Source organism: Corvus brachyrhynchos, unplaced genomic scaffold (assembly GCF_000691975.1).
Source record: "Corvus brachyrhynchos isolate BGI_N302 unplaced genomic scaffold, ASM69197v1 scaffold4, whole genome shotgun sequence".
Classification (NCBI taxonomy): Eukaryota; Metazoa; Chordata; class Aves; order Passeriformes; family Corvidae; genus Corvus; species Corvus brachyrhynchos.
The window spans coordinates 4816073-4832010 of NW_008237878.1; positions in this window are offsets into that span (position 1 = coordinate 4816073).

Sequence of the window (15938 nt, forward strand, 5' to 3'; positions counted from 1 at the left end):
GCACATAAGACTTACTAGTTGCAAATATTTGCTCCCAAGTGTAGAAAAGGTGCAAAAAGGCTGCAGTAATTAGTGAGAGAATTAGGGTCACCTTCAACTACTGAACTAGATAATTGTTGTATTAGTTGTAAGTTAAAACATGTAAGACACTCAGATAATTTCATCATGCTAAACTCTAGTGTTAATCCCTAAACTACTTACTGCTGTGAGCTTAAAAATATATTCTTCCAGGAAGCATTCCCTTGGTTTTGAATTAAAGTAATTGTGCTATTTAGATGGCTTATAGCTAGGAGAACTTTTTTGGAGCATCTTTAAACCTATAAATACTAATGTTACAGCCTCAGGGCTCTACATTCTCAGCTAATTGTCCCTGCCCATGGCAGGGAGGTTGGAAATACATGACCTTGGAAGGTTCCTTCCAACCCAAACCAGTCTGTGATTCTATCATTAATTAACCAGCATTTGTTGAATTTACATTTGTTTAATTTAATTTATTCTGAACTTTACTAGAAAGCAAGTCTTTGTGTCCTGGAGCTTTGTCTACAAAATCCCTGTGGTCTACATACTTCTATACACGTGGACTGAGAAGAAATAAATAGGAAAGAAAACAGACAAAATATCTTTTCTGAAGAACTATAGACCACTGATCTTTGGACAGATAATCCAAGTTGAAATGCACACATATTAAATTACAAACAGCTTTATTTGTCAAAAAGCTGGGGGAGCACAGGAGGCATTAGCCACATTAAATCTCACATTATGTGAGCTCAAAGCACAGAACTCCACAGAAAACATGATAAGCTAAAATCCAAATCCTGTATCTACATTGGGCAAGCACAGGAAGAATTTCCATCACACATCTCAAATCACAGAGATCAATGCTGGATTCTGCTCCTCAATGCATATAAACAGCCTGAATGATTAAGATCCCAAGATATCTTAAGTCAACACAGATCTAAGTAAGACCAATACACATCATCTCCTGAAGGAAAACAGCTCGTTTGCATGTTCCAGGCATGTATAGGCACTTCATTTTATTTAAACATCCATCTTTCATCATGAAAGAGCACAAGTATTAATAAAAGGCAAAGATTATTACATGAAGTTAACCTCTAATTTTGTTTATATTTTCCTAATACCCAACCCTCATTTATAGTAACAGCTCAGTAATGAAATGCATTTATGACAACTTTTGGTGACAACACCAATTACTAGGCCAGAGAGGAACAAAGTTAGGATTACATATCCAGAAATAAAGCTTAAATGAAATTTGTAACCACAGGAACTAACTGTGCCTCCAAGAAAAGTTAAATTTAACTAATGTCTGCTGTCAGGCATAAATTAGATACAATTGAATGAAATGAAAAATCTGTTTGATTTTATTGAACTTTTCCCTTTCTTCTTTTTAACCTAGAACATACAGTGTTTCATATTTGAAAGAAACATCTATTTTTTAAATCTGGCAATTCCTGCCAGAGATAGCATTGGTGATAGAAATGGATGGGTGATCTCAGAATAGTTCTATGACTAATCTTTATTACAAATAATATTGAAATATACTCCAACATTCATCTTTTGAGTAAACAATCTCTCATTCAAAAAGCCAGTTTCTGTGTGTGAATAGATACTGTCAGGCAGCCACTTGAACATCAATACTGGGAAACACAGAGGGATGCTAGCACTAATTACAGAAATCTGGTAAAGGAGGTAGGAAATCACTACCCCTCAAGCACAGCCTTGTGCAGCAGACCAAAACAGTAATCATGATTCATCTTTCATACGTTGTTAATCAATGCACACATGGTCCTAATTTCACACTCCCATGAGGCAAACTGAAGGGACAATTGTTTTTGAACTCTAACATCAAGATGAATAATCAATGTTTATCATACTCATTGCTCAGTAAAACAAGGGTTTTATATTTGACATCTGCTCTTCTTGTTTTAAAGCTTTATTGATGCTTTCGACCAAGTAAAAATATTTTCTATTTCTAGAGTCATCAGTAAAATGATAAATTATCTGTATTATTTAGATGCCTGCATTTTGAATTGCTTTTAAGAGAATATAACAAAATACATAATCCATGTTGATGTTTGCTATATAAATTGTGTGTACTCCATTGACTGCAGAATGAGTTCCAAGCCCTGGGTGGATGGGTTTGTACTGTTATTACTTATAAACTTCATGTGACTGACAACTGCAACCATGCATTTTGTCCAGATTTACCTTTTGATATATATATATGTTCCTGCATTGCATGCACAAATTATGGGAATAGCACTTAAAAGAAAAATCTCAGTGACGCTGAAAAGATAGTTTTAATTTAAGTGAATTAATTAAAGGAGCAACAGATTTCTTGGTGCCTATTTCATATTTTAAAGAGGAACCTAGACTCCTCTAAATAGGCTGGTTTTAATTTCTTTTACTAAGATGACATCTTTTGTGTTTGCTCTAATGTAAGCAACATAATTTACAAGAAGCTACCAGATTTTGGTTGGATTTTTGCTGGTGGCTATTTAGTGTTTCATCTGTAGAGCACACAGGTTCAGCTGCAGAGGAGCTGAATGTGTCTTCAGAGCACCTGGAATTTGACCTGAGACATGAAAGGCAAAGCACTGCTTTTTCTTCATTGTAAATTATGTATTGGCTGGGAACAAAAACCATCACTTTTGAGCATGAAGGAATGTCATAGAATAAAAGAAGCATTTAGGTTGGAAAATACTTTTGGATCCCTGAGTCCAACCACCAACCCAGCTCTGGCAAACTCACCACTAACCCGTGTCCCTCAGTGCCACAACTACACAGCTTTTAAACACCTCCAGAGATGGTGACTCCACCACTGACCAGGGCCAATGACTGACAACTCTTCTGGTTTAGAAGCTTTCCCTCATACCCAAACAGAATCTTCCCTGGCATAACTTGAGGCTGTTTCCTCTGGTCCTGTGACTTGTTACCTGGCGGAAGAGACTGACCACACCTGGCTACAATCTCCTTTCAGGTGTTGTAGAGTGATAATGTCCCCCCTGAGCCTCCTTTTCTAAAGGTTAAACACCCCCAGTGCCCTCAGCTTCTCCTCATCAGACTTGTGCTCCAGCCCCTCCAGCAGCTTCCTTGTCCTTCTCCGGACACACTGCAGCCCCTTTTCTTGTAGAGAGGGGCCCAAAAATCCCCGATTATCCTGTCATTGGAGCTGGTTACCTGGATCTTCCCTAACACATCCTTGCCAACAATCAGCCTGTCATGTACAAAGATCCCAGTTTTTCTTCCATGCTGCTTGTGAAAATTCAGTGGTCAATCTCCAGGTGGTAGCACATTACTTGTACACAATTGTCCCTTAGGTTGTCTGGTAGATCAATCAGGCCCTTCCTCTGATCTGGAAGGGCCCTTTTTTCATGTGAACATTCTTTAAGTTTTGATTTTTCCCAGCACAGCTCAGCCTTCCAGGGAGTAGATGTCTGGTGACCAGAGGCAGGCACAAAACACATCCCTTTGTTTTAGAACTGTCAGGCATGTTCACATCTACCATATTCCTTCTCCATCTCCCAGAATACAGCTTTTTACCCCAATTTGAGCCCTATGACTTGGAAACACATTATGAAGCATCCATACTAGCCTTTTTTAAAAAATGTGCTAACTGATTTAACCAACAGTCAAAACCTTCTAAGTAAGAAATTCAAAACCAGGACCATGTAGATGCCCCAGAGTGAGATATTAAATTATATAATATCATATTGCAAAGTGAGTTATAATCGAGGTGTAGCAAAAAAAAGCCATTTTAGGTAAGAATCTGTGAGATAAAACTTACTTGGAAGAGTAACATCTAATACTTATTTTCCTAAACCAAACACAAGGAACTCATACTCCCCTTGAGTTGTCCTGACCTTTTGTGATCATTAGATATCTCAATGACATTATCCACGGTTTTATGGTTGACTTCCCGTATTTTGTAATTACATTTTGTCCGAACAATCCTTCTGCCACTTCAATGATGTGTTATTCTCAAGGTTCTCCTATCAAGAAAGGATATTGAATTGAACAGCTGCTGGCTTAAATCCCACCAGAGAAGGAGGTGGTCCAGAAAGGTATTCATGGATACTCATTTCATGGATTTGGGAGTTTTTGAGGTGAAACATGCTGGCTGAAGAGCACGAGCCACAGCATATCCCATCTGAACAAAAGAAAACAGAAAACCAAGCAAACCAAACCAGTAAAAATGCCTTTTCATTATGCCCCACTCCTGCCTGGTTTAGCTTCTATTTACAAAAGGCAGCGTGGGAGGTTATCTTACACATTAGTTTGTCTGACAGAGAATTGAGAAACCATCGTAAGGAGAAACACTACAAGAAGTATTTGCAGCACAACTCTTCAGACACAACACGGCTCCAGGCAGTTGTTCACTGAAATTATGTGAATTGGCTTCTTTAGGGAACAGGCAGTTATTAGGGGCACAACTTAACAACAAAGGAAGCAAGTTTAACCTATACTGTTCACCACCTACCATGAAAATCTTAAATCTCTGAGTCAAACTCAGGAATGTAATGCAGCAAAGCGTGGCATAGAATGGGCAGTACCAGCTCTGATTTCTCTCATGCAATTTGAAAGTTTGCCTAAGAAGTTTTCTATTGTTTGCATTGACACAGTTTATTTTTTTCCAACATTCTTGTGCAAATTATGTTTGGTAAATTAAAAGCATTCTAAAAACAAACAAAAACGCCCCAGAAATTAACAGAATAAATATTTTCAAACAAAGCCCATTTCCCACAAACAATACTGAAATGTGCTGGTCTAAGGATATTTGGACAAAAGCCAAAAGTCTGTAGCTAAAGCAGTGTTCTCTTAACTGTGGGACATGACCCCTGGCAGGAGAATTCCGAGAAAAGACGAGGTGTTTGGGAAGGGGAAGAAAAAGCAATGCCAAGACAGGTGCAGGAGTGGTGATTACAACTGGGAAGGAAGGGGGCTACAAATGGTAAAGCTGCTTTTAGAGGGACCCAAGACAAATTAGTTTGAGAAACACTGACTCACGCTGTAAACAACAAACAGAATAACACATATCTGAAATAAAGGAGGAGAAATTAATGAAACCTATAATGGATTTTTATTGCTTAACATACTGCACAGCATACTGTAAAATCAGCAAGCTGACTATTCCAGTCAAAGAATATCTTTCTTCTTCTGGTAGGAAGTTATCCACAACCTCAGTAAGCCCACAGGGTTCCTCACACTTAAGAGGAATGATTGCATGAGCACTGGATTTTTGCTTATGCCCAAGCACTTCTGAACTAACCTGTCCACGAAACAATTAAACAATCTATTTTCATTCATTTTATTGTTTGTGCACTTACTGTGCACACAGAGCCATAAGCTGAGAGGAACAGTCTGTGTCTCACAAAGATGTTCAAACACAGTTAGAAGACAAACAAGAAAAGGTTTCAAGAAGTGACTGAAGCATGAGAGATCAAATGGATATATATTATTTATATTAATATGTCCATAATAGATATGGGTATGTTCATTCATTCATTTTGCATATCACATTGAGAAATGATGTGGCTTTCAGAGGACAGAACATCAGGGGAAAAGAAAAAAACCCCAAAACTTCAGAGTTACAAATTGTATCTTTCAAGATTTTTTGCAAATAAAAGTTTGCAGCTGCTCCTAAATGAGTTAAGTATTTGCAAGCAAGACAGATCCAAAAAGGAAGTCTTTGCCTTTAAAGCTGAGCAAATGCAATGGCACCTGGAAAACAATTAAAGGAGCTTATTTCCAAAATCATAAATGGCTCCCAAATAATCTTTTGCTGCCAGATTCCTACCTTTCAATCTGGAAACTCCCAGCACAAGCTCTTTGTTTGATTTCAGGTTTCATCCAAATGAACAGAAAACCTGTACAAGTAACTAGCACTGACTTCATAGGTTCAGTTTTAAGCTTCAGCCAGAACACAATTCACAATTGTGACTAATTCAGGGTGGGTTTTTTACTCTTCATTTCTCAATAAAATGCCAAAGTGCACACACACAAAATCCCTCTAAAAATTCTGTGGGAAACTGTCATCAAATCAGGATTAACTGCTTTATTCATAACTGCTTAACCTAAAAAAAATTCTAATTTGAAATTTACTGCAATTTTGGACATTTTTATTGCAAACAACCTCAGAGTAAGCAGACTACAAATACTCTGTTTGCAGTACAGGGTGAGTTTATCCAATTTGTAACTTCTGAAAATGATAAGAACAGCTGCTTGCAAGGAAATCTTTAAAGCAGAACATCACATGAAGGCTGGAATGTGAAAAATTTGACATAGCACATCTATTTTGTCTTGGTGTATTCAGACAGTGTCTTCCCCCCAGATCCTTCTCCTGTATTATCTGAAAGTCACTGAAATTCTTTAAGAGTTTGCTGTCAGAAAATATGCATATTCTTAGAAAGTTCCCTTTAATTCTTACTGACATGAATGAAACATACAGGCACAACTACAGAAAGTATTACATATTCACAAGAGACCTTGACTGCAAAGAATATTAATGTACATTGGTTTTGTAGGACCAACATATAAATAGACCAAAGCCTTGGCTCAGGAGGATATGGTGGCAAGGTAATTTAGCAGTAACTGCACTGATTAAAGTACCACAGAACTCATAAAACTTTTAAAGTAGACAGGATTTGGGATTCTTCCATCTTAATCCCTCCCTTTGAAATAACACAATTATTTTGGACATAAAAACCTATTCTTAGGGATTTAGAAACACACAATTGTTTAGAAACACACACTCATCCATGAGAATTTAAAACTGAATTCATAAGCAGTATGGTTCTAGTCCAGAAATAACCAATGATTTATTTGCCAACCCCCCACATTCTAGCTTTAAAGAATCATTCACCATTCACCCAATAGTATTTTTAATATCTCACATGAAACTCATTTTTACAGGAGATGAAGCAAAAAACCATCTTTCTTTAAAATAACACAAGCATCTCCTCCCAAAGTTCCCATCCTTGTGAGCTACAGAACTTAAAAAGCCTTGGGCAACTAGAAGCCAGGACTTGAAATGTGATAGGCATCTACTCAGCTGGAATGAAAAGGCGCCTTTGGCACTAAGTTCACCAGCAGGAGGGACACAAGAAGTGCCACATTTATTCCATACACAGATGTTATACAATCTGCTCATCAGAAGTGAGGGGCAGATTGCTGCAGTTCCAGAACACACCAGCATGATGACTGTTCCAGACTTTTTTACTGTGGGTGAGTAGAAAAAAACAAGCCATAAAAATGGAGGGGCCATTATGTCAAACACAATGACTAAAAATACTTTTTGGTTAGAAGTAAATGTTCTTGTACATCAACTGTGCTAATAAAATCAATTTCCTTTCCCTTCAGTTAATGGACAAGCTGCAGAAGCCGCTTCCTGCAGGCAGACTCAAGCCTCAGTTGTGCTGCCCTTCCTTCAGCTGTGTTATAGGGACAGGCTTTGGTTCCTTTGCTGCTGCACTTTGTTACTCCCACATCCCCAAAATCTCTGCCATGTGAGATTCTTACTGCTGAACTATGCACTTTTAGGAAATAATTCCTTCTCAAAGCCTCTGTCTAGTCCAGGTCCACAGAGGAGATGACAATTACTCCACAGCTTAAGCAGTAATGCATTCAAGAGAGAGGATTAGAAGGTCCAGTGCTTGCTGTGTACTGATGATCCACATGGCTGAACTTCAGAGACACAGGCAGATACATCTGGTGGCTGCAGATTGAAAGCTTTGGCTGCCAGGGAATTTATACACCCCTGGTTACCCTCTATGGAGTACAGCCATCATATCTGCAGCCAAAAAAACTCCATTTGGAAGTGTCAGAAACATAAACAAAGCTGCACAAACACTTCTTGCTCACCTGAAAGATACTTGGAAGAAGTAGTAGTAAAATACTCCAACTACACCAGCACGTCTCTGCAGGCAAACTGGAGGTTCCCCACTTACAGACAAGTAGGAAAAGCTGCACCAAATAATCAACACCAGGAATTTGAACACAACAAAACAAAAGCATCCAAAACATAGTTTTCTGAGGAAACATTCCTGAGAATGTTTCTGAGAACTGCCAACCTCGAATGAAGTTCACCTCGTGATTCAACCCCTTCTTTACACAGAATAGTTTCTGCCATCAGGATTGTTGAGGCTTTTCACAATGAAAAGAAGGATGAAGAGAAGACAGAATACATTCCAATTTTCCTGTGTGCTCATCTATCTTCAGTACTTGGATTCAAAAAGCATTAAGCATTGCTAAATTTTAGTGTTGGAAAAAAAACCCAGGGAAATAAATGTGTGTTAAGTATTTCTGTACTGGCAAACTCTTTAGGCATTCTGTGCTATCAAGTCCCATGCAGTATTTAACTACTTAAAAAGGGAACCTAGATACAATATTTAAAAGAGAGATTTAAGGTTTGAAATGGTACTGAAACTCCAGTCTGACTGCATTCAGTTTCCACGAATGAAAATCACACCCTATGGATATCACACTTTATAACACACTTGATCAAGCTGAACACTTTCAGAGATGCATTTTTCCTAAATATTTCATGTTAAGTGCTTTTGAAAGGCGGCCAAAGCAAAGGTTGCACATCCTATCTGTACAGTACATGGCCAGTTCCCACTGCCCTTTTCATGCTAATTAATACAGCACTTGACATGAAATGTGATAGCTGCTAAAACACTGCCACAACCTGTACCACAGCCTGCTTGGGCTTTAAATTACTTCATTAGTGCCACTTGATTAACTACTATTTAAGCTCTTGTGAGATTTTCATTCTAAATCTTTCTCTAGAACCTTGGAACACTTTTTGTTCTTGTATTACTGGTTAAAATTGATGTATGACTAAAAAACCAAACCAAACCAAAAACTCCCACAAACCCACGGCAAAGAACATCTGTATCTTGAGAACATTTAATTTTTCAGTCAAATCAGATTTTTTGAAATTATAAATATCAATACTCACTAATGAATAATAATAATAGGAAATCATCCAGTGGGAAGAATTACAGGAACCCTAAAATCAAATGCCTGAGGTGCACATGCAGGCTTGGCATATGGACCTGTTCTGTCATGGCCTACTCTGACAAGATGCAGGAAAGGTACAAAGTCCATTTAGCCTCAGGAAAAATACCCCTGCTGTGCTGCACTAAAGAAATACCTCTGGTTTCCACACAAGCAGCACCAATAAGATCCAGACTCATTCCACACTGTCCTCACAAGTCAGAGGAACCTGAAAGGAGGGTATCCCTAAACTGTAATTTTGCCCATCTCACTAAAATTATAAATACATAGAAATAAAAAAAAAATCCTTTTAGAATCCTACATCAAGCACGTGAGCTGTTCAAATGAACACAGCACACAGCATAAGGAGAGGCAGGTTTCAGTTCACGCCCTTCAATGATACTCACAGTAACTAACAGGTTTCACAATGAATCCTTAGATTAAACTTTTCTTGTGTTTAAAAGGAAGGAGTGCTTTGGTTTTGCATACATATTTAATTAATTATTTTTTAGCCTACATATCAGATAATAAAACTCTTCCAAACTGTCCAAATTAAGTAATAAATCCTGATGCTATTAAGGCTTGTTTCCTATTCTGTGTTCCTGCAAAGCTGAAAAAAATTCCACACACCTGAATAGTTTACTTGATGTACAGTTGAGTATTTCAGGATGTTAATACATGATAAAGATAAAAATTTAAATCTTTTTTTTCTGCTGGTTTTCATGTTCCCTGGACAAACATGTCCATTTAAAATGCACAGTTATTTGAAACACTTCAAATACTTTTAAACGTAGAGCTGTTTAAGTACTACTTAACACATGAAAAACACACCAAAATGCCAACCTGACTGCTTGAAGTTTCCATTAATAAAGTTACAATCCATGGATCTCACACCTTATAATACATTTGAAGAGGAGACAACCTGAAGAAATGCACTGAGCTGGAAGAACCCAACCAACACACAGGAATTCACACTCTTAAAAACCCAGCCAATTACAAACACAAAGCTCGGAGACGTTGAAGCAATTTGGCCACTGCACAGCAACTCATCAAATTGTTGCTTACTTGGCACGTAGAGGTCCCTGAATATACCTGAAAATACATTCCTACTGTTCCTTCTGCCTTGAAAAGGTTAGGCATCAAGACTGAAATAAAGAAAATATGTGACATTACTAAGCAGTATCTTCACACAAAATACTATAAAGCAAAAAAACATATTGGAAAAAGCTTATACTCCTCTTAAATACTTCTATTACATGGATATTCACAGTGATTTTTCTGAAATCAGACACTTTCACCATAGACCATAGACTGAAGCAATTTGAAATGGAAATATTTCCTGTCCACTCACTGCCAGTTTCTGTTCCCAGAGTGATATAACAGATGACATCCAATACAATAAATTCTTTTATTAACCATAAATTTGAGCCTGCTTTAGGGATTTGAAGTGTTCAGTTTCATGCTGAAAAAATGTAATGTTATCCACAGACCATCAGCATGTGTAACAAAAACAGAGCCACAGGTTATGTGACTTTGATCAAATTATGACAAAATTTCATCTGAATTTAAAAATACTTGAAAAAGCATTTACACTAATTGTTTAACCTCTTATTTTTAAAGATCCATGCACACTAACTGATCTTTTTCTGCAGGAAGGAATCACTTCTAAGAAATAAAGTCTCTTTACAGAATGACAATGAACAAGTTGTCTTCTAGCACTCATTTAAGAAGCAGAATGCAATGTAAGTTTTAAGACAGCAGTGAAATACAGATTAAAAAGTTAAATTGAACCTGTGTTTCTCTCAAACTTTCACTTGACTTCTTTCTATCAACATTAAATTTAACACACATACAGCTCATCTGAAAACATTGAACAGGAAAACATAAAATACAATCACGTTATTGTAGTAAATCGAGAAGTAGATCCAAAGATCATCAAGTTTCACTTCCAGTAGAAATGATAACTTATAACAGGAACACTTATTGGACATAATTGTAAAATGTAAACATGGAAACAAGTGGTTTTTTCGTTGCAGTAAAACCTAACCACAGTGGGAGGAGAGGGAGGAATCACACCTATAACTCCAAGTCAGCTTGCCACAGACAAGCACATAGATAAACTACTGGAGTTTGCATACTGGAGCTTCACTGGTTGAACGGAATATAATAAACAATAACTAAAACATGTAAACCAAATGCAATGTGGTTACCCTGAGCAATCATCATCCACAGCTACCAGCATTCTTAGGCAACATTGGGTGTTATTCTAGCACTTTGGGGCTTTGATGCCTACATTTACTGCCAGAAGGTAATAAAAAGAAACTTCTGTCCATTGCAGCTCATTCTTTAGAGAGATGAATGTCCCATTTTCAAACCTCTGCATGACATTTCACAGCCAGCAGTCCTTAATGAAAATGAACCCCAAAAGTGAATGGCATGATTAGTGAATTACTCTTACAAATGCAGCTATATGGAGAAACCTAAGCTACCCCAACTTGCATTATTCCTAACTAATGAATAAAAGATAAAGGTTTTGTTTCCTTTGATGTTGTGAAAAAGCATGGAAAAATAACTTTTCACCTGTTAAGGGTCTGGCTGAGTTAGGTGTTTGTTTTTTCTTTTTGTTTCTTATTTTAACTCTTTTCGTAGTTAACCTATTACTCCTGTCAGAAGGTAAACTAAGCTAATCATTAAACACCAGGAACATAATTTGCTCAAAACAGCGAATTAAACAATAAAGCAAAGTTTTAACTATGCAACAGACAATTTTACTGGTTCTTTGAAAAGTATCTTAGCTAAACTTTTTGTAGTCAACAACAGAAAAAGCAAAACCTTAGATATTCTTTCACAAAAAAAGGATTGGGCTATATATCTGACCCTTTCTCCTTTTGGGTCTGTTAACACTTGCTTTGTGAAGCAGTACCAGGATACCCCAGATAAAATTTTGACAGAGTAAACAGAATGAAAGCTCCTTATAATGGGGAATAATCCTTAACTGTACTCCCTAACTACACAAATTTGCTCATAGATACTGTATTAATAAGAGACACTGTCTTCAGAGCAAGATAAGAAATGGAGAGAGTTAATAAGACCCCCACTGGGTCATTCTGTAATTTTAGTGGTAATCTGTCCAAATTCCATTCACAAACTATAGGCTGGATGGTGAAGTGCCCCCCTTGGGTTACAAACGAATACACCACTCTTCATTTCCTGGCAGGAAGGGTTGTATAGCGTTACCGTGAGCTCTGTATTCCACCACGGACTTGGCTGCATTTCAACAGATGCTGAAGTGATTTCTGAAACATTATCATCTTCTTTCTTGTGAAAAACTCACTGTTAAAAAATGCTCACATGAAAAATCTTCAATACTTTATATGCTCATTATACTAACCTCAACCTCTTTTGGTGAGACACCTTTTAAAAAGTTATCTAAATTAACACAATTCAAGGGTGGGAATTTTAAAAGCATCTGAATAGTTACATGGAACACTGGGCCTAATCACAAAATTAGCTTGGGGATTTCCTGACTCCCCTGTCCAGTTCCTCCGCCTCCACGCTGTAGTTCACCAATTCTGAACATATATTTAATATAACTGCATGGGGGCTTCATTTTCTCCATGTCACTGAAATTACTCCAGTTGTGAAAAGGGGAAAAAACAAAACAAAAAAAGTAGGAATATTTTCAATTCAAATTGCTTTAATAATGCAATTTACATTGCAGCTCACAAATAGGTGCACTAAAGCAGGTGAGGAGGGAAGGGCAAACACCAACACCAAAGTGGGAGGAAACAGATGGGAGTGAGAATTTCACTAACCAGCTTCACTGCTGAGTCAATATAAAACATAACTACACCCCTGAGCCACAAAAGAGAACAAATCCCATTGAAAGTTAATAGGAGTTAGGGCACTCCATCCTTTTTCAGAATCCCACTCCGAGCTTCTAAGGATCTTCTCACACTTCTAGGGTGAAGCTTAAATCACTCATTTATACCCCATATCTCTCAAACTTCAAGGGCAAGCCCAGCACAAGCTTGAAAACTTTGCCAAAAAGGTTTGCAATTCAGCAATGTCCCCTTCCCACACCATATTCAAAGTTCATCCAGACAGAGCACTCTTTATGCTCAGCATAAATTGCACAAGTTGCGAGTTTCAACTTCTGTCCTCATTTTGTTACTACTGCCTGCAACTGGGGCAAGCCCGGACAGGAAGATAAAACTGATTCCCATAGAAACTGCAGGAATAGGAAGCAGTGCAGGCAGGCTTTACAAGGGCTGTGAGACAAGATACAGACTGGCACCTCAATAGCTCAGACAGAGGAAATGAATGGAATTTTCATTGGCTGGCCAGCCATAACCAAAGGTGCTCTGGTACACTTGAGGGGGGAGAAAAAAAAATCACAGAATCATTAAGGTTGGAATCAAGGAAGTTATTCCTGTGGGATAAACAAAGATACAACTTTACAGTGCGCTCCCAACTCTGCAAGAACACACCACATGGGTTGTTCCAGGATACACCAATGCAACACTACGACTGTAGACAGCAATTATCAACAAAGCCTAAGCAGCAGAAATTGCCCTGCCAGCCACTGCTCTGGGTCAGCCGGGCCCCCCAGTCCTGCTCCTGCTGTTGAGCTCGCTGGCTCCACATTAGGGTGGCTCTGAGCAGCACTGCCCCTGCTGAGATCATCACCCAAACCCTCCCCACATGGGATGCACTGGGGAAGGGATGTGCACGGTGAACTTGTGATCTCCTTCAGCAGGTAGGAACATCCCCATAAACACAAAAAAGCAGCCAGAGGAGAGAGGCTTGTACTCCCCAGCTCTTGCATGAAGTCAGTCCCAGCAGCTCAGGGCTGGGCAATCACACAGCATCACGCCACTTCAAGTATGAAAGAAAATCACATCAAAATGGAAGTCAAAGTGTTGCCACTGATTTTAACAGGTAGGGTTTTAGCTCTTTAAACAAAACAGCCCAATAAAACCAGAAACAAATCCCTTAGTTTTCCATGTTTGAAAGGAAAACAGACTGGGGAGCTGTCTGTACAAGCAGATGACAGAGGCCTGTTTGGAGTTTGCTTAAATCACTGTATAATAAAAAAAGATAATGTGACTATTTTAAGTTGTATTTTTTAATGCTTTCTGATTCCAGGCCAGTCACACCTGGAATTACATATGTTTAACTGAGCAGCTGATAACTTACAATTTTAACAATTTCAAAGATTAACTGTTTGGACCTAAACATTCTCATATTATGCTTTTCTATGAGCTAAACTAACTTCACATATAATTTTATTTGGGGGGAAAAAAAAAAAAAAAAATCATTCTCTTCCAGCCTGTAAAATGAAGGTTTTAAAAAGGGGACTTTCACAAATCAGATTACTCTTCAGTATTTTACATACAAATAGCTGAAACTAAACTTCATTATAGATAAGCAAACACAGAACAAATCTTCTTTCATGAATACCAGAATTCAACCCAGCAGCCTGGAGATCCTCTTGGAGTTCCTTAACTTTTAGATGAAAGTATTAGAAAACATATGGAAATATTTTTATGCTATAATTACAAAACTCAGGAAAATAAGTTTATTTTATAAAGGTAGGGTGAACTTTAAGCAACAATACGAGTTTGAGATTCCCATGGAGAACTAAAATCCCCCATTTGAAAATACAAAGCAAAGTTAATTAGAAAACACAGTTTGAGCAAAGAGGGCCCTTGCAAAGAGTTCTTAGAAAGCATCACCTTGAATGTGTTTGATGCTGAGGCGACACCATAACTTTTCTTCACACAAAAGCAGTCATCTACAGAGCACAACCAGATGTTAAGTTTTCTTTTCTTAGTTTCTGTAAACCTCTGTGACCTCCCTCAAATTAAAAAAGGGAATAGCATTTTTAAAGCCACAGGAGCTATCATTAGTGAAGCATTCTAAGGATTTTCATTAATTCATAGCCAGCCAACCAGGAATTTTCCCACAGTCGTATACAAAAAAAGTCAGGGAAGTCATTGATTGCTTGGTTGGATTTGAATGTAGTCAGAAGTAAGATCAGAAATACCTAGTCCCTCCCACTGATATAAGAGTGAAGAACATAGGCAAGGTCAGAAATTAAAATCCAAGTCTGCCCACCAACCATGAGGAAAATCCAGCAGGGCCATATAACAGGGGGTATAGAAATGGTTATTACACCCAATTTTGTGAGATAAAGGATCATATGGATAGATCATTACAAATCAATCATTTGGAAACCTTAAAGCCCAGAATGTGCAGCTCCAAGCAGATCTGCAGGCCTATCATGTCCTTCAGACAGCAGCCTCAAGATCTGATTGATGTTGTCCAGTTGTTGGTGTAATACCCACCGTTCACAGCAACTCATGTCCCGATACAAACTTTGAGTTGGGGCCCTTTGAACTCCACACGCTCCAGAACAATCTCTTATTGTTCCTGGGAACCCAGGGCTCAGCACAGAAGGAGCTCCTACTTTCAGTGTGAGATCCTCTGAATACAAAGGCTGGAGAAACCAGAAGAACAGATTCCAGCAGCGCTGCCCTCCAAGTGCCCGCACTGCCCTCGGCACTGCTGCAGCTCTGCAACGTGTCCAGGGAAAGGAGGAGGTCTGGGAGAGCTGCGGGCTCGCTCACTCCACGCTGCCAGCAAAAGGTCAATCAGTCAACACAGAGGGCAGCACTTGACAGGCACCTCTGTGTGCCAACAGATCACCAAGAGGTGCAAATTGGATTCAGGTTAGTCACAGACACACAACTCTGGTTCTCCTGAATCAACCAGAACGCACATCTCAAGAGTTTATGCTTTCAGGTGCGACACCTGATGTAGCATGAAATCTCCTAGGACAAAGCCACCCCTCACATTTATTTGGGCACACTGGAGTATGAATGATGTGCCCCAAAAGCAGATTTACTCTCTTGCTGAAT